The sequence below is a fragment of the Sus scrofa genome, chromosome 5 (assembly GCF_054392235.1).
Source record: "Sus scrofa isolate SSC_HxYL_T2T_F1_AM1 chromosome 5, Sscrofa_HxYL_maternal_Yorkshire_Landrace_v2.0, whole genome shotgun sequence".
Taxonomy (NCBI): domain Eukaryota; kingdom Metazoa; phylum Chordata; class Mammalia; order Artiodactyla; family Suidae; genus Sus; species Sus scrofa.
This window is the reverse complement of record NC_139387.1, coordinates 21,170,610-21,194,875: the sequence shown is the minus strand read 5'-3', so window position 1 is coordinate 21,194,875 and position 24,266 is coordinate 21,170,610. Positions and strand designations below refer to the sequence as shown.

Genomic DNA, 24,266 nt, shown 5'->3' with positions numbered 1-24,266 from the left:
TTGCTGTGACTCTGGCATAGACCAGTGGCTACAGCTCCTATTCGACCCCTAACCTGGAAACCTCCATATGCCGCGGGAGCAGCCCTAGAAAAGGCAAAGACCAGGAAAAAAAAAAAAAAAGTTGACTATGGGTTTTACAGATGTCTCTAGTTAGACTTAGTACACACATAGGATCCATTGTTAAAGTAAAATCAAGGCATTTCCCTTTATGTATTTTACCAAGTGGCTCCAACCTTGAGTAAGCCTGGGGTCAGGTTTCCAGGAAATATAGTACATGCATAATTTTCTCAATTCAGTCAGACCCTCAGTAGCTTTTGTGGGTTCAATTTAATAAAAAATTTTTGAATATCTGCAATGTTCTAGACACTGACAGAAAGATGTATAAGACATCAGTATATTCTGTCTCACAGAGGAAGCAGACACATAAAAATATAGTTACTTGTAATATGGTAAGTGTAATACTATAAGTATTTGCATATATTGAGAGGTCTATTAGACATCAGGGAAGGTTTCATGTAGGAAATGATGCCTTAACTGGTTTTGAAAGATAAATAGAGGGAGTTCTCTTTGTGGCACAGCAGATACAAATCTGGCTAGTATTCATGAGGATGCAGGTTTGATCCCTGGTCTTGCTGAGTGGCTTGGTGATCCGGCGTTGCCATGAGCTGTGGTGTAGGTTGCAGATTCAGCTCAGATCCAGTGTTGCTGTGGTGGTGGCATAGGCTGGCAGCTGTAGCTCTGATTTGACCCCTAGCCTGGGAACTTCCATGCTGTGAGTGAGGCCCTAAAAAAGAAAGGAAAGGAAGACAAATAGAAATTTGCCAAAAAAGGTAGAGAAGAACATTCCACAGTAAGAGAACAGCAGATACAAAAGAATGAAACAGCATAGCATGTTCAGAGAAACTGCAGGTGGTTTGATGTAGATGGAGCGCAAATTGTGATGGAGAGCAGCAAGAGATGAGGCTGGAGAGGTTAGCAGGGGCAGTTTCCCCAGTACTTAACATTGTTGCTAGGAAAATTGTTCACTATGAAAGTCAAGGAGCGTGTGGATAAGTGCTCCTGTTAGGCAGCAGAGATTCCATTCTTTTCCCTGCCTGCCTTTGTTCTTGTATTATAGATTTATACTCAGTGGTCAACATTCTAAAATACATCTCTCATGGCTAAAAAGCAAAAAAAAAAAAAAAAAAAAAAAAAAAAAAATCAAAAATTGAATGAGTTTACCGGAGTTCCTGTCGTGGCTCAGTGGTTAACAAATCCGACTGGGAACCATGAGGATGCGGGTTCGATCCCTGGCCTTGCTCAGTGGGTTGGGGATCCAGCGTTGCCATGAGCTGTGGTATAGGTTGCAGATGCGGCTTGGATCCCCCTTTGCTGTGGCTGTGGCGTAGGCTGGCAGCTACAGCTCTGATTAGACCCCTAGCTTGGGAACCTCCATATGCTGCGGGAGCGGCCCAAGAAATGGCAAAAGACAAAAAAAAAAAAAAGTTTACCATTGCTCAGTTTTATTTCAGAACTTTTCAAGTTAGACACAGATAATCAATCAGCTGAATATGTGAGCAAATCTGAGTAAGAATTTTTTTTCTGCATTAAATTAAGGTGGCAAGGAGAATTAGTACACCATAAAGCTTCTGGTTTTTTCTAGAGACTGCCAAACCATTTGAGTCTTTGTCTTTGCCTGTTTCTTTACCAGCCTTTAACCTCTTCTGTGGTTGCTAAGGCTCTGGGTACTTTTGATAATTTGCTTAAAACAAAAACACATTTCTGCATTTTGAAATTACTTTAGAGGGGCGAGTATACTCTTGTAAGCTTTCCCAGCAGTCTAAGCACTCAGTTTTGGAGACTGAGATCTCTCTGTTCTTTTCTCCCCTCTGTCTTTAACTCTTAGTCTCTCTCTCTCTCTCTCTTCCTCAGCTTTAATTTTTCTTTTGCATTAAATGTTAGAGTACTAAATTGTATATACCCTTACAAGGCAGTGTTTTAGTTACTGTAGGCTCTGTACTGTGACGCATATATGCTTAGCTTGTAGGCATTCAGGACCACCTGTATTGTTAAGAAGCGTTTAGAGTATTCTTTTTCCGTAGTGAAATCTTCAACAGCCCAAGAAAAAAGTCCAGTGTAGTAGATTTTCCTAACTTCAGTGGTTAAGGTCCACACTTCTCACCCTGCATCTTTGTCCTTCCCATCCATATGTGAGGTCTAGGGATGACAACACTTACTGTGCAAGAAATTAGAAGATAAAAGTATTTGATGTATTTTTCAAGGGCTTATGCTATCCTAATAAGAATTTAGAAAGAGATGAGATTGAAAAATATGTTTGTAATGTCAGCAAGTATTTAATAGGACTGTGTGATAATCATTTTGACCCAAAAGAAGCATTCCTTGCTTTGTTAATAACTAAAGTTGTTCCTTTGGGAGCTTTACTGGTACCCCAACTAAGTGGCTACATCTGGAGTGTAGAACACTAAAAGGTCTCCCATTAGGCAAGAGCTATGGAGAAAGCAATTAGCCATGTAACTGACCCAGGACCAAGCATAGCTGAATTGCCCCTGGGATTTCTCTGTTCCTAAGCACTGGTCCTTTAAAGTTTGTTGAACATTTAATCCATCCAAGTAGGTAGGTTCCACCTAAAGAAAGATAATGGATCTACTGTTGTTAATTCTTTAGCATAGTTCCTAAGAGTACGGCATTTAATAAAGAGCCAGCTATTAGGTATTGAGGCAGAGGGGCAGCTGGGAATAAGAAAAGATGTGGTTCATGGAGTTCCCGTTATGGCTCAGCAGGTTAAGAACTGGACATAGAATCCATGAGGATGTGGGTTCCATTGTATATCCATGAGGATGCATGTTCGATCCCTGGCCTCACCCAGTGGGTTAAGGATCCAGTGTTGCCACAAGCTGTGGTGTAAGTTGAGATGCAGCTGGGATCCAGTGTTACCATGGCTGTGGCATAGACCTACGGCTACAGCTCTGATTCAGCCCCTAGCCCAAGAACTTCTGTATGCCACAGGTACTGCTGTAAAAAGAAAAGAAAAACAAAAAAGACATGGTTCAGCCTAAAATCACATACCTTAGTTTCAAGAGCAGCAGCAGCAGCACAGAGTGCCTCTCTTTTACTGTTTTATCCTTCCTAAAAGCCCAGACAGTATATAGCCATTGTTTTTAAGGAGCCCTAGGGCAATAGGTGATGATGGGATAGAGTAATTTATTTGGTATACTATATGAAAATGAAAAAGGAATTCTGCACTAGGGTATAATTGATACATATTTTTGAAGATGTAGAATGAGATATTTTCTTATATATTCTATTTCCAAGTTCCTTAAGAAAATGAGAATCAGACAAAAAATAAAAAATAAATTTAAAAAAAAAAGGAGTTCCCGTCATGGCTCAGCGGAAACTAATCTGACTAGGAACCATGAGGTTGCGGGTTCGATCCCTGGCCTCACTCAGTGGGTTAAGGGTCCAGCATTACCGCGAGTTGTGGTGGAGGTCGAAGACGCAGCTTGGATCCCAAGTTGCTGTGGCTCTGGCATAGGCCAGTGGCTCCAGTTCTGATTGGACCCCTAGCCTAGGAACCTCCATATGCTGTGGGTGTGGCCCTAAAAAAGGACAAAAAGCCAAAAAAAAAAAGGAAAACAATAGAGAAAATGAGAATCTGTATCCTGAAAATCATCATGTATTGGTTTGGAATAGTTTCAGTTGCAAGTACCTAGCAGTAGCTTAAAACTTTATGAACACCTGTAACAGAAGACATCTAAGAAGTAAGACTCTTACATAAGTTTTAAGCAAGGTCATTGAGGACCTAGCTCTTTCTACCTCTCTGCTCTGCCATTTTTAGGTATTTTACATTTTATTCACAAGTTTGTTGCTTCACTGTCAAAGGATAAGGAAGAAACAAGGAGTAGCACCAGGGATTTTCTTCTAGCTTTCCTTTTTATAAGGAAACAAATGCTTTCCCAGAAGTGTAGTCTTCTATCCCAGCCTCCAGTTGATTTCTGTGTCTCATTGACCTGAACGTGTGACAGGTTTAATCTTAGCTACATGGGAAGCCGGAAAAGTGAGGATCTGGCTTTCCAGCCTTTATGATGTGAGGCAAACAGTGGGGAAAGTTTGGGAATGAGGGTTGTGTTTAAGAAACTATTATGTCTTCCCTAAACCTTTTGCCTCTTCCATTCCTGCCCCCACCTCCACTGCCTTCCCCCAAGCAAGCCAGTATGCAAGGCATTAATTGACAAGTATTTTCAGGACCAGAGAGGCCTGGTAAGCCATACAACTTTCTAGTTTAAAGCCATTGGACACAGAATTTAGTTTATGGCCTTACTAGAAAAAGTGTGACAGAGAGTATTTTTAAAAAGGGGGGGGGGGGTTTCCTGTTGTGGCGCAGCAGGAACAAATCCACTAGTATCCATGAGGATGAAGGTGTGATCCCTGGCCTCACTCAGTGGGTTAAGGATCTGGCCTTACTGTGAGCTGTGGTGTCAGTGACAGTTATGGCTGGCAGCAGTAGCTCCAATTCAGCCCCTAGCCTGGGAACTTCCATTTGCTGCAGGTGCAGGTCTAAAAAGCAAAAGAAAAGGGGCAGGTGGTAAATTAGGAGTTTGGGATTAATATACGCATTTGTTTATAAAGTAGATAACAAGGACCTACTGTACAGGACAGGGAGCTCTACTCAATATTCTATAATAATTTATATGAGAAAAGAATCTGAAAAAGAATGGATATATGTATAGGTGTAACTGAGGCACTTCACTGTATACCTGAAACTAACTACGACATTGTAAATCAACTATACTCCAATAAATTTTTTTGGGAGATTGATTGATTGATTGATTCTTGGAAGGTGGTAGAGTAGGAGCCAGGAGTCTGTCTCTTCACATAGACAAGAATTGTATTGGAGTCTATTGAAGGCTTGCAATTTCCAGGAGAAGAATTGGAGAGTAAACTGTGGTTAATTTCAGTCAATTTCAGCTCAGTACAGTAGCAGCTACCATCCCTCCAACATCAGCCAGTGCTAGGCAGCTGTGCATGTGTTCAAAAAACAGCTTGCACACATCATATGGGGGAGCTGCTATGGGCAAAAAGGACCCTTTCCTTTATTAGGGATCTAGGCTCTGGGTGCTGATTGTTGCTTCTGATCACAAAGGTATAGGCAGGTAGCCATTTTGTTGCACCTCCTCACATTGGTACAGGCTCTTCTCTCTCTGGCTGAAATGATTTCTAAGGCTTGAGCCCTTTTTCTGTCTTATTTTTCCACTTTTCTCCCTTTTATTACCAAATCAGGTCTGGGTGCTTGCCACTCAAAAATCAGTATTTAAGAGAGGCACTGTTGGAGTTCCTGTCATGACACAGTGCTAATGAATCTGACTAGTATCCATGAAGATTTGGCTTCAGTCCCTGGTCTTGCTTAGTGGGTCAGGCATTGCCGTGAGCTGTGGTGTAGGTCACAGATGTAACTTAGATCTGGTGTTGCTGTGGCATAGGCCAAAAGTTGTAGCTCCATTTCGACCCCTAGCCTGGGAACTTCTGTATGCCACAGGTGCAGCCCTAAAAAGCAAAAAAAAAAAAGAGAGAGAGAGAGATAAGGGCAATGTTGGTAGAAAGGAAAGTTGCTTTTAATCATAATGCTGGTGGTCTGGAGAGATGGTGGGCTCAGTGTTCCTCAAAACTACCCCTGAAGATTCTGCTTTGCCGTGAAAGTTTTTAAAGGGGCTAACATACGTGTGTCGTAGGAGTCCCAGAAGTAGAGGGAGGGAGGGTGTGGGAGAGAGGGAGGGAATAGAGAAAGAGAAGGAGAGAAGAAGGGGAAATAATGGCTGAACACTTCCCAGATGTTTGATGAAAGACCTAACTATAAGCATCCAAAAAGTCTCAACAGACTTCAGGGAAGATGAACTCAAACCCATACCAAAACACATTATAAAAAAACTTCAAAGGCCAAAGACAAAGAGAATCTTGAAAGCAGCAAGAGAGAAGTGAACCATCATATACAAGGAGTCATCAATAAGATTATAAGCAGACTTCTGATCAGAAGCTTTGGAGGCCAGAAGACAGGGGCCCAAATACATGCAAAGTGCTTAAAAAAAAATAAAAAACACAAACTGTCAACCAAGGATCTTATATCCAGCAAATTTACCCTTAAAAAAATGAGAAATAAAGGCATTCCCAGAGAGATAAAAGCGAGAGAATTTGTGACCATAGACTAGCCCTTCAAGAAATGCTTGAGTGAGTCCTACAAAATGAAGTGAAAGTCTACTAGACAGTAACTCACAGCCATAGGGAAAAATAAGAATTTTTAAAAAGCTACGAGTTCCTGCTGTGGCAGCATCTCTGGAGTGCTGGGACGCAGGTTGGATCCTCAGCTCCTTGCAGCGGTTTAAGGATTCAGTGTTGATACAGCTGCAGCATAGATGGCAAGTGTGGCTCGGATGTGATCCCTGGCCCAGGAACTCCATATGCTGTGGGGTGGCCCAAAAAGAAGAAGAAGGGAGTTCCTGTCGTGGCGCAGTGGTTAACGAATCTGACTAGGAACCATGAGGTTGCGGGTTCGGTCCTTGCCCTTGCTCCGTGGGTTAACAGTCTGGCGTTGCCGTGAGCTGTGATGTAGGTTGCAGACTCGGCTCGGGTCCCGAGTTGCTATGGCTCTGGCGTAGGCTGGCAGCTACAGCTCTGATTCGATCCCTAGCCTGGGAACCTCCATATGCCGCGGGATCGGCCCAAGAAATAGCAAAAAGACAAAAAATAAAAATTAAAAAAGAATCTTGAGAAAGCTAAATAAGCGGGCAATTGTAAAGCTAATATTATTACTGAAAGAATGGTTTGTAATTGTATTTTTTGTTTTGGTTTTTTTTGGGTTTTTTTGGCCACACCTATAGCATATGGAAGTTCTCAAGTCAGGGATTGAATCCAAGCTGGAGCTGTGACATTCGGCACAGCTGTGGCAGTGCCACATCCTTAACCCACTGCACTGAGCTGGGAATCAAACCCATGCCATCATAAAGACAATGCCAAAAAAAAAAAAAAAAAAAAAGACAATGCCAGATCTTAACCTGGTGCACTACAGTAGGAACTCCTACACTTTTTGTTTTCTACATGATTTAAGAGAGTTAAAGGAAAAAAATTCTAGTATAAAAGCTAGTATTACTATAATTTTTGTTTCTAACTTCAAATCTTGTTTTCCACATAATTTAAGAGACTAATGCATTCAAAAGAAATATTTATGGAAGTTCCCTTGTATTGCAGTGGGCTAAGGATTCAGTGTTGTACAGCTGTGGTATGTGTTCAGTCTGTAGCCCAGGAACTTCCACGTGCCATAGGTGCAGCCAAAAAAAAAGGAGGGTGGGAGAATATTTATGTTTCGGGCCCACAATATATAAAGTTGTAATTTTGTGACAACAACAACTGAAAGAGATAGGCAGAGAATTGTAAAGGTGCAGAGTTTTTGTATGTTGTTGAAGTAAAGATGGAATAAATTCAGATTAGAGTATAAAACTTTAGTATGTTAAATGTAATCCCCATGGTAACCCACAAAGAGAATAGCTGTAGAATATACACAGAAGGAGGAGTTCCCATCGTGGCTCAGTGGTTAACGAATCCGACTAGGAACCATGAGGTTGCAGGTTCGATCCCTGGCCTTGCTCAGTGGGTTAAGGATCTGGTGTTGCCGTGAGCTGTGGTGTAGTTGCAGACGAGACTCAGATCCCGAGTTGCTGTGGCTCTGGTGTAGGCTTGTGGCTACAGCTCCGATTAGACCCCTAGCCTGGGAACCTCATATGCCGCGGGAGCAGCCCTAGAAAAGGCAAAAAGACAAAAAAAAAAAAAAAAAAAAAAAAGAATATACACAGAAGGAAATGAGAAAGAATTTAGACTTTTTCCTTAAAAAAAAATCAACTAAGCACAAAGACAGTAATGCAAGAAATGGGGGACAGAATAGCTATAATTCATATGGAAGACATAGTGCAATGACAGAAGTTAGTTCCCCTTATCAGTAATTACTGCAAATGTAAATAGATTAAACTCTGAAAAGACAGAAATTGGCAGAATATTTAAAACATGATTCAAAAAAAATTTGAAAAATTGCCATTTGCAGCAATATGGATGGACCTAGAGAATATCATACCAAGCGAAGCAAGTCAGAGAAAGACAAACATTATATGGTATCACTTATATGTAGAATCTAAAAAATAGTACAAATGAATCTGTTTATAAAACAGAAGCAGACTCATAGACAGAAAACAAACTTAGGGTTACCAAAGGAGAAAGGTGGGGAGGGATGAATTAGTGTAGGATTAACAAATGCACACTACCGGAGTTCCCATCGTGCATCAGTGGTTAACGAATCTGACTAGGAGCCATGAGGTTGCGGGTTCCATCCCTGGCCTCGCTCAGTGGGTTAAGGATCTGGCATTGCCTTGAGCTATGGTGTAGGTCGCAGACACGGCTCGGATCCCAAGTTGCTGTGGCTGTGGCGTAGGCTGGCGGCTACAGCTCTGATTAGACCCCTAGCCTGAGAACCTCCATATGCCCTGGGTGTGGCCCTAAAAAGACAAAAAGACCAAAAATAAAAATGAAAAAAAAAAGTGTTAATGCAGTAAGAAGATATAATGGTTATGAACATTTACACACCTAATGACAAACCAGCATGTATTTATGAAGCAAAAACTGACAGAATTGAAGGGAGAAGTAGATGTTCAAGTAGACTTTTAATACCTTACTCACTGTAGTGGATAGACCATCCAGACAGAAGATAAGGAAATAGAGAACTTATATAATAAACCAACTAGACTAAGAGACATATATAGAACACTCAAACCACAGCAACAGTACACAAAGCACATTTTCCAGGATAGACCATATGTTAGGCCACACAAATTAAGTCTTTTTTTTTTTTTTTCGGTTTTTAGGGCTGCAGGTGAGGCATATGGAGTTCCCAGGCTAGGGGTCGAATTGGAGCTACAGCTGCCAGCCCCAGCCCCAGCCATGCAGGATCTGAGCTGTATTGTGACCTACACTACAGCTCATGGCAATACCAGATCCCCAACCCACTGAGCCATGCCAGGGATCAAACCGGTATCCTCATGGATCCTAGTTGGGTTCGTTACCACTGAGCCACAATGGGAACTCCCCAATTAAGTCTTAATAGATTTTAAAAGACGAATATGATATAGAGTATGTTCTCTGACCACAATGAAATGGTTAGAAATCAACAAGCTGGAAAATTCACAAAATTGTGGAAATTAATATACTATTAACCAGTGAATCAAAGAAGTCACAGGGGAAATTAGGAAATACTTAGAGGACGGGAGTTCCCGTCATGGCGCAGTGGTTAACGAATCCGACTAAGAACCATGAGGTTGCGGGTTCGGTCCCTGCCCTTGCTCAGTGGGTTAACGATCCGGCGTTGCCGTGAGCTGTGGTGTAGGTCGCAGACGCGGCTCGGATCCTGCGTTGCTGTGGCTCTGGCGTAGGCCGGTGGCTACAGCTCCGATTGGACCCCTAGCCTGGGAACCTCCGTATGCCGCGGGAGCGGCCCAAGACATAGCAACAACAACAACAAAAAGACAAAAAAAAAAAAAAAAGAAAAAAAGAAAATACTTAGAGGAGTTCCCACTGTGGCGCAATGGGATCAGCAGTGTCTTTGGAGCGTTAGAAGACGGGTTTGATCCCTGGCCAGGCACAGCAGGTTATGGATCCAGCTTTGTTGCAGCTGTATTTTAGATCCAGTCCCTAGCTTGGGAACTCCTTATGCTGCGGGTGTGGCAAAAAAAAAAAAAAAAAAGATGAGGAATAGGGAGTTCTCTTGTGGTGCAGTGGGTTAAGAATCTGGTGTTGTCACTGCAGCAGCTTTGGTCGATAATGTGGCACAGTTTTGATCCCTACCCTAGGAATTTCCATATGCTGCAGCAAAAAAAGAAAAGAAAAAAAAAAGATAAGCGTTAATGGCAGTGATGTGGATGTGATGGGATATGAAAGGAACTGGTAGCATGCTTCAGTAAAATTAAAATGTGTACCATTGGTGTTCCCTTGTGGTGCAGGGGGTTAAGGATCTGACACTGTCACTGCAGCAGCTCAGGTCGCTGCTGTGGCATGGGTTCAATCCCTGACCCAGGTACTTACACATGTTGCAGATATGACCAAAAAAAATAAAGATAAAAATAAAATATGTACCATCAACCAGTACATACATACATACATCAACAAACACATACACATATACATACAAACTTTTAGCTGAATGGACTAAGAAAAAATGATACAAATTAGTAATTGGAAATGAAAGTGGAGACATTACTCTCAACTCGACAGAAATGAAAAGGATGATAAGAGAGTGCTATAAACAGTTGTATGCCAGTGGATTGGATAACTTAGATGAAATAGATAAATTCCTGGAAACACAAACCCTCTCAAGACTAAATCATGAAGAAATAGAAAATCAGAATACACGTTTCACTAGTAAGGGGATTAAATCAGTAATAAAAATATCTTCTAGCAAGGAAAACTTGTAGACCTGAAGGCTTCACTGGTAAATCCTACCACACATTTATTGAAGAACTGATAGCAACCCTTCTCAAACTTTCTGACAAATTGAAGAGGGAACACTTCCTAACTGATTCTACAAGACAAGCATAATACGGATACAAAAACCAAATAAAGACACCGCAAGAGGAGTTCCCATCATGGCTCAGCGGTAAACGAACCCTAGTATCCATTGAAGATGCAAGTTTGATCCCAGGCCCTGCTCAGTAGGATAAGGATCCAGCATTGCCTTCAGCTGTGGTGTAGGTCCCAGATACAGCTCAGCTTCTGTGTTGCTGTGGCTGTGGCGTAGGCCGACAGCTACAGCTTCAGTTTGACCCCTAGCCTGGGAACTTCCATATACTGTGAGTTTGGCCCTAAAAAGACCAAAAAATACCACAAGAAGACTACAAATCAATATCCCTTATGAACACTGATGCAAAAATCTTCATCAAAATACTAACAAACAGAATTCAGCAGCATGTATCAAAAAGATACATGTGGAAGTTCCCATTGTGGCTCAGCAATAACAAACCTGACTAGTATCTATGAGGATGCTGGTTTAACCCCTGGCCACACTCAGTGGGTTAAGGATCTGGTGTTGCCATGAGCTGTGATGTAGGTCACAGACGTGTCTTGGATCTGGTGTTGCTGTGCTTGTGGCGTAGGCTGGCAGCTCTAGGTCTGATTTGACCCCTAGCCTGGGAACTTCCATATGCCTCGGGTTAGTCCCTCAGAAGACTAAAAAAAATAAATAAAATGTGTGGGGGGGTCTGTATACTATATATACATACATATAATGGAATATTATTCATAACGAATGAAATATTGCCATTTGCTGCAATGTTTACGGACTTAGAGAATATTATGTTTAGTGAATTAAGTCAGACGGAGAAAGAAAAATATATCACTTATATGTGGAATCTAAAAAATAATACAAATGAGTATATATACAACATAGACTCACAGACATAGAAAACAAACTTAATGGTTACCAAAGGGAAGAGGGAGGGGCAGAAGGACAAATTAGGAGTATGGAATTAACAGGTACAAGCTACTATACATAAAATAGATAGGAGTTCTTATTGTGGCTCAGCGGGTTGTCTCAGCGGGTTAGGAACCCAACTAATATCCATAAGGATGTGGGTTCAATTCCTGGCCTTGCTCAGCGGGTTAAGGATCTGGTGTTGCCATGAGCTCTGGTGTAGCTTACAGATGTGGCTCAGATCTGGTGTGACTTGGCTATGGTGTAGGCCCGCACCTGCAGCTGCAGTTCGACCCCCTAGCCTGGGAACTTCCATTTGCTGCAGGTGCAGCCCTTAAAAAAAAAAAAACAACAGTGATTTACTGTACAACACAGAGAATTGTATCTCATATTTTGTAGTAACCTATAATGGAATATAATCTGCAAAAAAACTGAATCTCTATGCTGTATACCTGAAACTAACATGACATCATAAACTATATTCAACTTGAAACAGTTTATAAACTGTGGTTTGGCATAAAGACAGATGTAGACCAAGGGCATGGAATAGGGATCCATATATAGTCAAGTGATTTTTTTTTTTTTTTTTTTTTTGGTCTTTTTAGGGCTGCATCTGTGGCACATGGAGGTTCCCAGGTTAGGGGTCCAAATCGGAGCTGAAGCTGCTGGCCTATGCCACAGCTGCAGCAACGCAGGGTCCGAGCCTCGTGTGCGACCTGCAGCACAGCTCATGGCACAACACTGGATCCTTAACCCACTGAGCGAGGCTGAGGATTGAACCCACATCCTCATGGATGCTAGTTGGGTTTGCTAACCACTGAACCATGATGGGAACTCCTATAGTCAAGTGATTTTTGACAAGGATGCCAAAACCATTAAGTGGGGAAAGGGATAGTCTTTTCAACAAATGATGCTGCGAAAAGTGGATTTTCACTTACAAAAGAATGAAGTTGGACTCTTCACCACATACAAAAATTAACCCAAAATGGATCAAGGACTTAACTAAATTAGAAGTTCCCTTTGTGGCACAGCGAAAACAAATCCGACTAGTATCCATGAGGATGCAGGTTCAATCCCTGGTCTTGTTCAGTGGGTTAAGGATCTGGCATTGCTGTGAACTGTGATGTAGGTCACAGACGCAGCTTGGATCTGGCATTGCTATGGCTGTGGCTCTGGTTGGTGGCTGTAGCTTTGGCCTAGACTGGCAGCTGTAATTCCAATTCGACCCCTAGTGCGGAAACTTCCATATTGCTGCAGGTACAGCCCTAAAAAGCAGGAAAAAAAAAAAGTGAAAACACACATTTTTCCAAAAAAAAAAAAAAAAAGATGTACAGATAGCCAACCAAGCACATGAAAAGATGCTCAATATCTCTAATCAATAGAGAAATGGAAATCAAAACTGCAATGAGACACTACTTGAGACCCATTAGAATGGCTACTTTTTAAAGAAAAAAAAATCAGAGTTCCCTTAGTGGCTTAGTGGTTAATGAATCTGACTAGCATCCATGAGGACACAGGTTCCATCCCTGGCCTTGCTCAGTGGGTTAAGGATCCGGTGTTGTCATGAGCTGCGGTGTAGGTCACAGACGCAGCTCAGATCTGGTGTTGCTGTCATTGTGGCGTAGGCCAGCAGCTATAACTCTGATTCGACCCCTAGCCTGGGAACTTCCATATGCCATGGGTGCAGCCCTAAAATGCAAAAAAAAAACAAAAAAAATCAATGCTTGCTGCAGCAGCATATATATAAAATTGGAAAGATACAGAGAAGATTAGCATGGCCCCTTTACAAAGATAACATGCAATTTCATGAAGCTTTCCATATTAAAAAAAATCATAATAAATTTTTTAAAAATAGGAGTTCCCTCGTGGCTCAGCAGTTAATGAACTGGACTAGTATCCATGAGGACCATGGGTTTGATCTCTGGCCTTGCTCAGTGGGTTAAGAATCCAGCGTTGCTGGGATTTATGGTATAGGTCGCAGACACGGCTTGTATCCTACCTTGCTCTGGCTATGGTGTAGGGCAGCAGCTACAGCTTGGATTTGACCCCTAGCCTGGGAACCTCCACATGCCATGAGTGTGGCCCTAAAAAAGACAAATGATGATAATAATGAGTGTCGGTGAGGATATGGAGAAATTGGAACCTTTGTGCATTTCTGGTGGCAATATTAAAATGGTATAGCCAATGAGGACAACAGCATGACAGTTCCTCAAAAAATTAAAAATAGAATTCCTGGAGTTCCCTGGTAGCCTAGAGATTAAGGATTCAGCATTGTTACTGCTGTGGCTCGGGTTTGATCCCTAGCCTGGGAACTTCCACATACTGTAGGCATGGCCAAAAAAAAAACCCAGAATTACTATATGATCCAGCAATTCCATTTCTGAGTATATGCCCCCAAAGAATTGAAAGCAGAGTTATTTGTACAGCCATATTCATAGCAGTATTGTTCACAATAGCCAAAACATGGAAGCAACCCAAATGTCCATCTGCTGATAAATGGACAAACAAAATGTGATATATACATACAATGGGCTGTCATGTAGCCATAATAAAAAGGAAGGAAATTCTGCAATATTCTGCAACATAAAGGAACCTTGAAGATATGCTGAGTGAAGTAAGTCTCAAAAAGACAAATACTGTATGCTTTCATTCAAATGAGGCCCTTAGAATAGGCAGAATCATAAAGACAGAAAGTATAGTGGTGGTTGCCAGGAGTTGGAGGGAGAGTGGGAAGTTATTGTTTAATGACTATGGAGTTTCAGTTCTGCAGGATACAGAGAGTTATGAGCAGGGATGGTAGTGATGGTTGCACAATATGAATGTATTTAATATCACTAAACTGTACACTTAAAATGGTTTCAGTGATAAATTTTATGTGTATTTTACCACTATCAAAAAATAAAGAGGAGTTCCCGTCATGGTGCAGCAGAAACGAAACTGACTAGGAACTATGAGGTTGTAGGTTTGATCCCTGGCCTCACTCAGTGGGTTAAGGATCCTGCATTGCTGTGGCTGTGGCATAGGCCAGCAGCTACAGCTCCAATTCGACCCCTAGCCTGGGAACCTCCATATGCCTCGGGCGCAGCCCTAAAATAAAATAAATAAATAGATAAATAAATAAAAATAAAGAGAGTGAGAGAAGGAGAAAAGGTTTATACTTACTGGGTATTCCGTCATGGCTCAGTGGAAATGAATCCGAGTAGTATCTGTGAGGATGAGGGTTCTATCCCTGGCCTTGTTCAATGGGTTGAGGATCTGGTGTTGCTGTGAGCTGTGGTGTAGATCGCAGACACGTCTCAGATCCCGCATTACTATGGCTGTGGCATAGGTCAGCAGCTACACCTCCAATTTGACCCCTAGCCTGGAAACCTCCATATGCTGAGGGTGTGACCCTAAAAGACCAAAAAAAAAAGAAAAAGAAAAAAAGAAACCCTCAACATTTATACTTACTGCTTTACTGTGATATACTAGGGAATCCATAGAAATTGAGATGCCCAGGACCTTCTAAGTACAGTTAAACCTCAAATAAGATTATATTTCTCAATCCCATTAGGCCAAGATATAAAAATAAAACACCTAATCTTTCCCCATACTGATAAGAAATTGTATCTGCCTCTCTTTCCTGCACTGCCCAACACTGGTTGGAGTTGACCTATGTGACCTTTGGAGCTCATTACCTTTTTGCTGTGATTTATTAGGCACCTGCAGCTTATTTGGCACAAGACACACCCTTGGGGCTCATGATTTTTCACATTTGTCATAAACAGGAGGAGGGAACAGGAGCGAAAATAAAAATGAGTGATCAGGTGTGGCTGTGCATTTAAAACTTCCGCTGCTTAGAGGAATGGTTGCATCATTGGTCTGTCTGTTGTGGAATAATGCATTAATGTTAATCTCAGATCCTAACAATGAAGATCTAGCAATTCATTGTTGATTATGGGTTTTAACATTCTTTTTCCACTCCCCAACCCTCACCTGGCTTGTTGATTTGATTGTAATATACCTTTTCCTCTTGTCGGATACTCCAGGGTAAACTTTGTAAAAGGAGGAATCCAGTTCTTGACACTGCTTGATACCTGTGAGATGCTGATACTCTGCCCAATAAAATTCAAGTCATTGGGATCCGAAAAGGAAATGCTTAAAAAGATGTGGTTAAAATTACCACCAGTGGTTTGGGGCATGAAGAAGGAAAAGGTTGCTATTGATGAATTGCCATTTTTTTGCACAGAACATTTTAGTTGGTAATAAAATAAAGTTCAGCGATGGAATCAGATACCTGAAGAAAATAAATTTGCCACAAGGCATCAATGTCCTTTCATGTGAAAGCGGTATAATTCCAGTGTACTTGAAGTGTCCTAAGTGCCTTTCTGTATTAAAGGGAATCTGTATTATTTTGGTGTTTAACAAAATAGTGAGGAAGATACACTGATTCTCACTTATTTACATAATGAAACATACCTTTAGAAATGGAAATGGAAAAGGGTCATTCCAAAAGTGTGCCCCGTGAAAGGTCTTAGAATCCAAAATTGATAAAGCTTTTCAGCAGTTATTCTCATACCGCTATGTAAAACCTGACCTAATCACTGAAAAAGGAATTCATAGAGCACTTACTATGTGCTCGCTATTGGATTAAGCCCTTAGATGGGGTAGGTGGGAGGGTAAAGAATAAATGTAGGGTGGAGTTCCCATCGTTGGTGCAGCGGAAACAAATCTGACTGGGAACCATGATGTTGCAGGTTTGATCCCTGGCTTCACTCAGTGGGTTGAGGATCTGGCGTTACTGTGGTTCTGGCATAGGCTGACAGCTGTAGCTCCGATTAGACCCCCAGCCTGGGAACCTCTGCCATGGATGCAGCCCTAAAAAGACAAAAAGCCAAACAAAAAAAATAAAAATAAGTGTAGGGTACATTTTTAACCCTCTGGTAGTTTACCGTACAAACCTATGAGACTGTGTAGACTAGAATTCTAAATGATATGGTGCAGATTGTTCAAGGTACCATACAAATTCAGGAAAGATAGACTGCTGAAGATTAGTCATTAGCAAAGCTTTCAAAAAGCAGTTGGTTGGAGTTTCTGCTGTGGTGCAGTGGGTTAAGAACCAACTGCAATGGCTTGGGTCATTTCCCTGCCTGGGCACTTCCACATGAAGTCCCCAAAAGCAATTGGTCTTGTAATAACCTGCAAAGGTAAATCATCTGAAAAAGTGTATATACTTTACTATACACCTGAAACGAACAAAACATTGTAAATCAACTATACCTCAGTTAAAAAAGAAAAAGCAATTGAATTTCAGCTGGGCCTTGGAAAGTGGTAGTATTTGGATAAACTGAGGGGAAAGAGGAAGGCATATGTGAGAATAGGGAGATTGTCTTGAGGCACAAAACTGAAAACAAGTGGATTTTTCAAATCACTAGAGACCGACCTGGATAGAAAGTATTAGTGGAAGAATAGGAGAAAAGAGTTGTGAAAATACAAGAGGGCCGGAAAACCAGTGCATTTTACATCCCTTTAAAATCTCCTCTGGGGAGTTCCTCTCGTGGCGCAGCAGAAACAAATCTGACTAGGAACCATGAGGTTGCAGGTTCGGTCCCTGGCTTAGCTCAGTGGGTTAAGGATCCAGTGTTGCTGTGAGCTGTTGTGTAGGTCACAGACTCGGCTTGGATCCTGTATTGCTGTGGCTGTGGTGTAGGCCGGCAGCAACAGCTCTGATTCGACCTCTAGCCTGGGAACCTCCATATGCTGCAGGTGTGGCCCTAAAAGGACAAATAAAATAAAATCTCCTCTGGGAATGATTTCAACCCCCTCAGAGTCAAATTCTTCCCAATGGTTTAAATCCCCTTTGCTACCATCTTGACCTTTTCTTATTGCCTTAATTTTTGAAATTCGGTTTGTTTCTTATTCTAAGCTCCTCCCATTAGGATATTCTTGTCCTCACTGGGCCCAGCCTTTATTTAGTTCCATAGGTAAGAGCTGATATTTACAATATCAACTCTTCTTTTGGATATTGATAATGAAAAATACTCCCACCATTGTACTCATGGATAAAAGTTTCATAAATTGGGGGTGCTTTGTAGCACTTTAATGAGATATGCTAGTTGACATTTATTCAACAAGTGTTTATTAAGTAAGTACCTACTGTGTGCAGGTACTGTTTGAAGTGCTTAGATTCTTCCATGAACAGACAAATGAGGATTCTTCCTCTTGAAGGGCTTATAATCTATCAGGTCTTTTCTGCTAGACCAACTGTCAAATAATGTCTCTCCTCTCAAAATTCCTTCTTTTTACAATGAACTAATTTAGCCAGCTGCCAGGATCTTCTCTTTAAGACACTCAAACAGCCTTCCCCAAGCAAAAAATTCTTCAACCCACAGACAAAGGAATTTGCCTTAGTTATAATTTGGTGGGTTCCCCCCCTCCTTTTATTCTTCAGTTTGTACTTCTTATTTCCCTGACAACATTCTCTCTTAGAGTATTTTGGGAAGAAGTTTCCTGTTCTTATTTTTCCTCTATAAATTACCTTACTCACACATGCAGCCTATGAGCTGCTGCTGCTGTGGTTGTATTTATTTGTTGAACAATCCTGTACTTTGAAATGATTCATTCAAGAGCCATGAAGTATTCAAAGCAGGATGTGTGACTCATTCCGTAAACAGCAGCATCTTGAAGTAGAAACCAGGAGCCTCGGTTTGACTAAGGTACAAATGAAAGTTATGTTGGTTTCGAGGTATGTATTTAGTCCCTTCCCCTCTCCCTTTTCCACTTTCCCAAACATAAATGACATCTTGTGTTGGGAGTAGAAGCTCTGCAAGTGAGGATAAGAAGCCTTATTAAGACTGTTGCAAAGACTGTTGCAGGAGTTCCAGTTATGGCTCAGTGAACCCGAGTAATATCCATGAGGATGCAGGTTAATCCCTGGCCTCACTCAGTGGGTTAAGGATCTGGCGTTGCCGTGAGCTGTGGTGTAGGTCTCAGACACGGCTAGGATCTTGTGTTGCTGTGGCTGTGGCATAGACCAGCAGCTGCAGCTCCTATTCAACCCTTAGCCTGCGAATTTCCATGTGCTGCAGGTGTGGGCCTTTAAAAAAAAAAAAAAAAAAAAAAAAGACTGTTGCAGATCTCCCTGTTTCTTTTCTTCTTTCAGAAGATCAGTTGAAGCAATTAAATAGTGTCCAAGAAAAGGTCCGCTATTCTTTCCACTCTGCTCAGCACTGATATAACTATATCCTAGAGTTTGCTCCCCACAGTTTCACAGTTTTCTCCTGCTTTTTCAAACTATTTTCTTTCATCAGATTATGCCCAAGTGTAGACACTCTAATAAAAGAAAGCTATTCTGTTCATGAAGTGGTACCAAATCCACAAATTATAGAGAAGAGGGTAGTTGGGTTTCAGCACAAGTGACTTTTCTATCACAAATACAAGCTCAATTCCTTGATAGTTTAGGCATTCAGGGCTCATTTCCTAATAACCAAAGCGTTTTGATTTGTCTCCTTCCCCTAGTCTACTCTTCTAAAACAAAGAAAGGGATGTGAATTAATTACAGGTCAGGATATAAGAGCATTTTAAAATGTGAGGCAAGTCCACACAGAAATTGGAGCTGTAGTAGCCAAAAACAACATTTCAGGAATGAATTTGGCTGGGAGTTGAGTGCATATTGCACAGAAATTTCATTGGTTACAAAACTTACCAAGGATTTAGCTTGAAACTATTACATTTCTAATCCCCATATGCTTGTGCCTGGCTCAAAGTCAGTAGACAAAAATTTAGCTTTAGTTGGCCTGAGCTCACATTCGCCCTGAGCCTTCACTTCAGTGCTGTTCAGTGCTGCTGTTTCAAAAAGCTTCTGGGGAGTTCCAGTTGTGGTGCAGTGGAAACAAATCCAACCAGGAACCATGAGGTTGCAGGTTTGATCCCTGGCCTTACTCAGTAGGTTAGGGATCTGGTGTTGCCATGAGCTGTGGCATGGGTCACAGACGCGGCTCAGATCCCACATTGCTGTGGTTGTGGCGCAGGCTGGCAGCTACAGAGCCGATTCAGCGCCTAGCCTGGGAGCCTCCATGTGCTGTGGGTGCAGTCCTAAAAAAAAAAAAAAGCAAAAGCTTCTGGAAGACTAGTCTTAACAGGATTAGGAAAAGAACTCCAGGGAGTTCCCATCATGCCTTAGTGGTTAACAAAGCTGACTAGTAACCATGAAGTTGAGGGTTCGATCCCTGGCTTCGCTCAGTGGGTTGGGGATCCAGCACTGCTGTAAGCTGTGGTGTAGGTTGAAGATGTGGCTCAGATCCCTCGTTGCTGTGGCTATGGCGTGGGCCAGCAGCTGCAGCAGCTCAGATTCGACCCCTAGCCTGGGAACCTCCATATGCTGTGCGTGCAGCCCTAAAAAGACTAAAAAAAAAAAAAGAACTCTAAGCATTGACTTACTTAGAATTATTCTACAAAAAAAAAAAAAAAAAAAAAAAAAAGAATTATTCTGCAAATGGAGTTCCCTTGTGGCTCAACAGGTTAAGACTCTGGTTGTTGTCACTGCTGTGGCCCTGATCACTCCTGTGGCGCAGGTTCTATCCCTGGCCCAGGAACTTCCTCATGCTGCAGGAGTGGCCCAAAAAAGGATTTATTCTACAAAGAAAAACTAATTTTTACTGTAGTATCTGTCTACCTTGAGATTTAAAAACGGGGGAGTTCCCATCGTGGTGCAGTGGTTAACGAATCCGACTAGGAGCCATGAGGTTGCGGGTTCGGTCCCTGCCCTTGCTACGTGGGTTAATGATCCAGCGTTGCCCTGAGCTGCGGTGTGGGTTGCAGACGCGGCTGGGATCCCGCGTTGCTGTGGCTCTGGCGTAGGTCGGCGGATACAGCTCCGATTGGACCCCTAGCCTGGGAACCTCCATATGCCGTGGGAGCGGCCCAAGAAATAGCAAAAAGACAAAAAAAAAAAAAAAAAGAAAGAAAGAAAGAAAGATTTAAAAAAGGAAAAGAGGAGAGAACTAGTTGACATGCTGTATGCTAGGTACTAAGTGTTTTATATAATTATTTCATTTGAAAGCTTAAGAAAAGAGGGATATGAGCCTTCTGGGTGCCTGAAATGTTTCATATCTTGATCTGGGTGTGGTTACACCACCATATACTTATGTAGAAATTTGTTGAGCTATACACTTAATATTTGTGCAGTTTGTACATGGTATACATCAATTTTTTAAAAATTAAAATTTTAAGGTTTTTTTCATTGAGATGTATTCCTAATTTCCAGTCTCACCATGCTTGTTCTTCAAGCCATTATTGACTTTTTACTTAGCTCTGTTTAGTTTCCTAGTAGGTAGGATTCTAGTTTCTCATCACAGTAGGATGGGTGAGAATCAACTTCCTAGAAATGGAAAATGTTTTTACCAAAACTGTACTTTCCCTGCCCATTATAATACTAATATCGGTTTTCAGATTGACTTTCTCAGAGTCGTGACACTCCATTTTATGCTTCTTAACATTTCTTAAACTAAGAAAATTTCCTCTCTCAATATTTTTCTTTCTTCCACTAGGGATTGAAAATCAAAAGTGGCCAAAATTGGGTGTTTTTTAATCTTTTATTTAGAAATATATTTTTTTTCTACTGTACAGCATGGTGACCCAGTTACACTTACATGTATACATTTTTTTCTCTCACATTACATGTTCCATCATAAATGACTAGACAGAGCTCCCAGTGCTACACAGCAGGATTGGATTTGCTTTTTCTGTCTTATTTCTTTGTTACTAACAAGGCAGAGATGAGAATTCCGTGTTTAGTCTGTTCTTCTCCTAATTACACTGCCTTCTGACTCCATCTTCCCAATTTCCCTGTCCTAAGTATTTGCAGATCTGTAGTACATCAGCCATTTTATGAAATGAGGTTGGGAGTTTTCTGCCTGTGTTTTTCCTTCCAAGTTTCAGATCCAAAAACATGTGCTGGCAGTTTGGCAAGGGAGACTTAAAAAACAGCCCCCTTTTTTTGTTTGTTTCTTTCTCTTTTTCTCTGTTACCTTGTAGCAGGGTTTCTCAACCGAGGCAAATGACATTTTAAGTCAGATAATTTTTTTGCTTTGGGGAACCATCCTGTGCATTACAGGATATGCACCAGCATCCCAGACATCAGTCCTCTAGAGTTCAGTAGCATCCCTCAGTTGTGACAAGCAAATATTCCTCCATGCATTGCCAAATATCCCCTGGGAGAGAGAGTTGCCCCTGTTTGAAAACCACTGCCATATAGTATAAACAAATAAACTATACACACACACACACATACACGCACACACACACATATGTATATATATTGTCTTTTCAGGGCTGCATCTGTGGCATTTGGATTGTCAGGTCCTTCACTGAGCAGGGCCAGAGGTAGAACCCACATCCTCATGGATACTAGTCAGGTGTGTTATTTCTGAGCCACAGTGAGAACTCCTAAACTGTATTTAGAGAGAATAGGTTTGGGGAAATAATCAAGTTTGGCACATGATTAAAATTCCATTAGATCTTTGACCATGTCATCTAGATCAGAGCTGTCCAAAAGAAATATAGTGCAAACCACAAAAATGTAAGCTACATATGTAATTTTACATTTTCTAGTAGCCACATTAAAAAGTAAAAGTAGGAGGTCCCCTTGTGGCACAGTGGTAATAAACCCGACGAGTATTCATGAGGACACGGGTTTGATCCCTGGCCTCGCTCAGTGGGTTAAGCATTGCTGTGGCTGTGGTGTAGGCCAGTAGCCGTAGCTCCAATTTGACCACTAGTCTGGGAACTTCCATATTTCGCAGGTTTGGTCCTAAAAAGAGGGGAAAAAAGTGAAAGCAAGCAAAATTAATTTTAGTTATGTATTTTATTTAATCTAGTATCCAAAATAATTATCATTTTAACTTGTAATAAAAATAAAATTAATGAGGTATTTTACAATCTCTTTTTCTTGTTTTGTACTAAGTCTTCAAAACTTAGTGTTGTGTTGTTTTGTTTTGTTTTGTTCTGTTTTATTTTGTAGGGCTGCACCTGAGGCATATGGAGGTTCCCAGGCTAGGGGTCAAATTGGAGCTACAGCTGCCAACCTACACTATAGCCACAGCAACTTGGGATCTGAGCTGTGTTTGTGAACTACACCATAGCACATAGCAACGCCAGATCACCAACCTACTGATCAAGGCCAGGGTTCGAACCTGAATCCTCATAGACAATACTTGGATTTGTTTCTGATGAGCCACGACAGGATCTCCCCCTAGATGTACATCTCAGTTTGGACTGGTCACATTTCAAGTGCTCAATAGCCATGTACTGCCGGTGGCTACCATACTGGATAGGGCAAATCTATATCATCTTGGTCTCTAGATTGGGTGCAAATTAGCATATAACACTTTCCCTCTCCCATTTATGCCAAGTCCTGATTCTTTTTTTTTTCCCAATTAAATTATAGTTGAATTCTTGTTGTGGCCCAGTAGTAATAAACCTGACTAGTATCCATGAGGATGCAGGTTCGATCCCTGGCCTCTCTCAGTGGGTTAAGGATCCAGCATTGCCGTGAGCTGTGGTGTAGGTCACAGACATGGATCAGATCCCACTTTGCTGTGGCTCTGGTGTAGGCTGGCAACCACAGCTCCGATTCAACCCCTAGCCTGGGAACTTCCGTATGCCTTGGTGCATAAAAAAATAAAAGTAAAATATAGTTGATTTACAGTGTTATGCCAATTTCTGCTGTATAGCATAATGACCCAGTCTCTCTCTCTCTCTCTCTCACACACACACACACACACACACACACACACACATTCTTTTTCTCATGTTATTTTCTATCATGTTCTATCCTAAGAGATCGGATATAGTTCCCTGTGCTATACAGTAGGACCTCATTGCTTATCCATTCTAAATGTAATCATTTGCATATACCAACCCCAAACTCCCTGTCGACCCTACTCCTTCCCTCTTCCGCCCTGGCAACCATAAGTCTGTTCTCTATGTCTGTGAGTTTGTTTCTGTTTTGTAGATAGGTTCATTTGTGTCATATTTTAGATTCCACATATAAGTGATATCATATGATATTTGTCTTTCTCTTTCTGACTTCACTTAGCATAAGAATCTGTAGTTGCATCCATGTTGCTGCAAATGACATTATTTCATTCTTTTTAATGGCTGCATAGTATTCCATTGTGTATATGTACCACATCTTCTTGATCCATTCATCTTTCAATAGACATTTAGGTTGTTTCCATGTCTTGGCTATTGTGAATAGTGCTGCAGTGAACATAGGGGTTCATGTATCTTTTTTAATTCTAGTTTTGTCCAGATATATGCCCAGGAGTGGGATTGCTAGATCATATGGTAGTTCTGTATTTAGTTTTCCAAGGAACCTCCATACTGTTTTCCATAGTGGTTGTACCAATTTACATTTCTATGAAGAGTGTAGGAGGGTTCCCTTTTCTCTACACCTTCTCCAGCATTTGTTATTTGTAGACTTGTTAATGATGGCCATTCTGATCAGTGCGATGTGGTATCTCACTGTAGTTTTGATTTGCATTTCTCTAATAATTAGTGATGTTGAGCATTTTTTCATTACCTGCTGGCTGTCTGTATGTCTTCTTTGGAGAAATATCTATTTAGATTAGCCGCCCATTTTTCAACTGGGTTGCTTTTTTGGTTGTTGTTTAGTTGTATGAGTTGTTTGTATATTTTGGTGACTAGACCAAAGGTTTTCTCCCATTCTGTGAGTTGTCTTAAGCTGTTAGAGCTCATCAATGAATTTGGTAAAGTTGCAGGATACAAAATT

At 41.3% G+C, this 24,266-nt stretch overlaps 1 protein-coding gene, 1 long non-coding RNA gene and 1 other non-coding gene across 7 annotated transcripts in view; all 3 read left to right on the top strand.

Annotated features, from left to right (window-relative positions):
* The window catches only part of ATF7 (activating transcription factor 7), a 109,560-nt gene that overhangs the window by 51,056 nt on the left and 34,238 nt on the right, over positions 1-24,266 (top strand). The gene's annotated exons all lie outside the window — the stretch shown is intronic.
* Positions 255-3,026, top strand: LOC146403193 (uncharacterized). The gene is made up of 2 exons (XR_014803282.1): positions 255-356; positions 1,413-3,026. It is a non-coding gene; the product is annotated as an uncharacterized LOC146403193 (long non-coding RNA).
* LOC146403192 (U6 spliceosomal RNA) lies at positions 13,215-13,320 on the top strand. Its single transcript, XR_014804710.1, has one exon. It is a non-coding gene; the product is annotated as a U6 spliceosomal RNA (small nuclear RNA).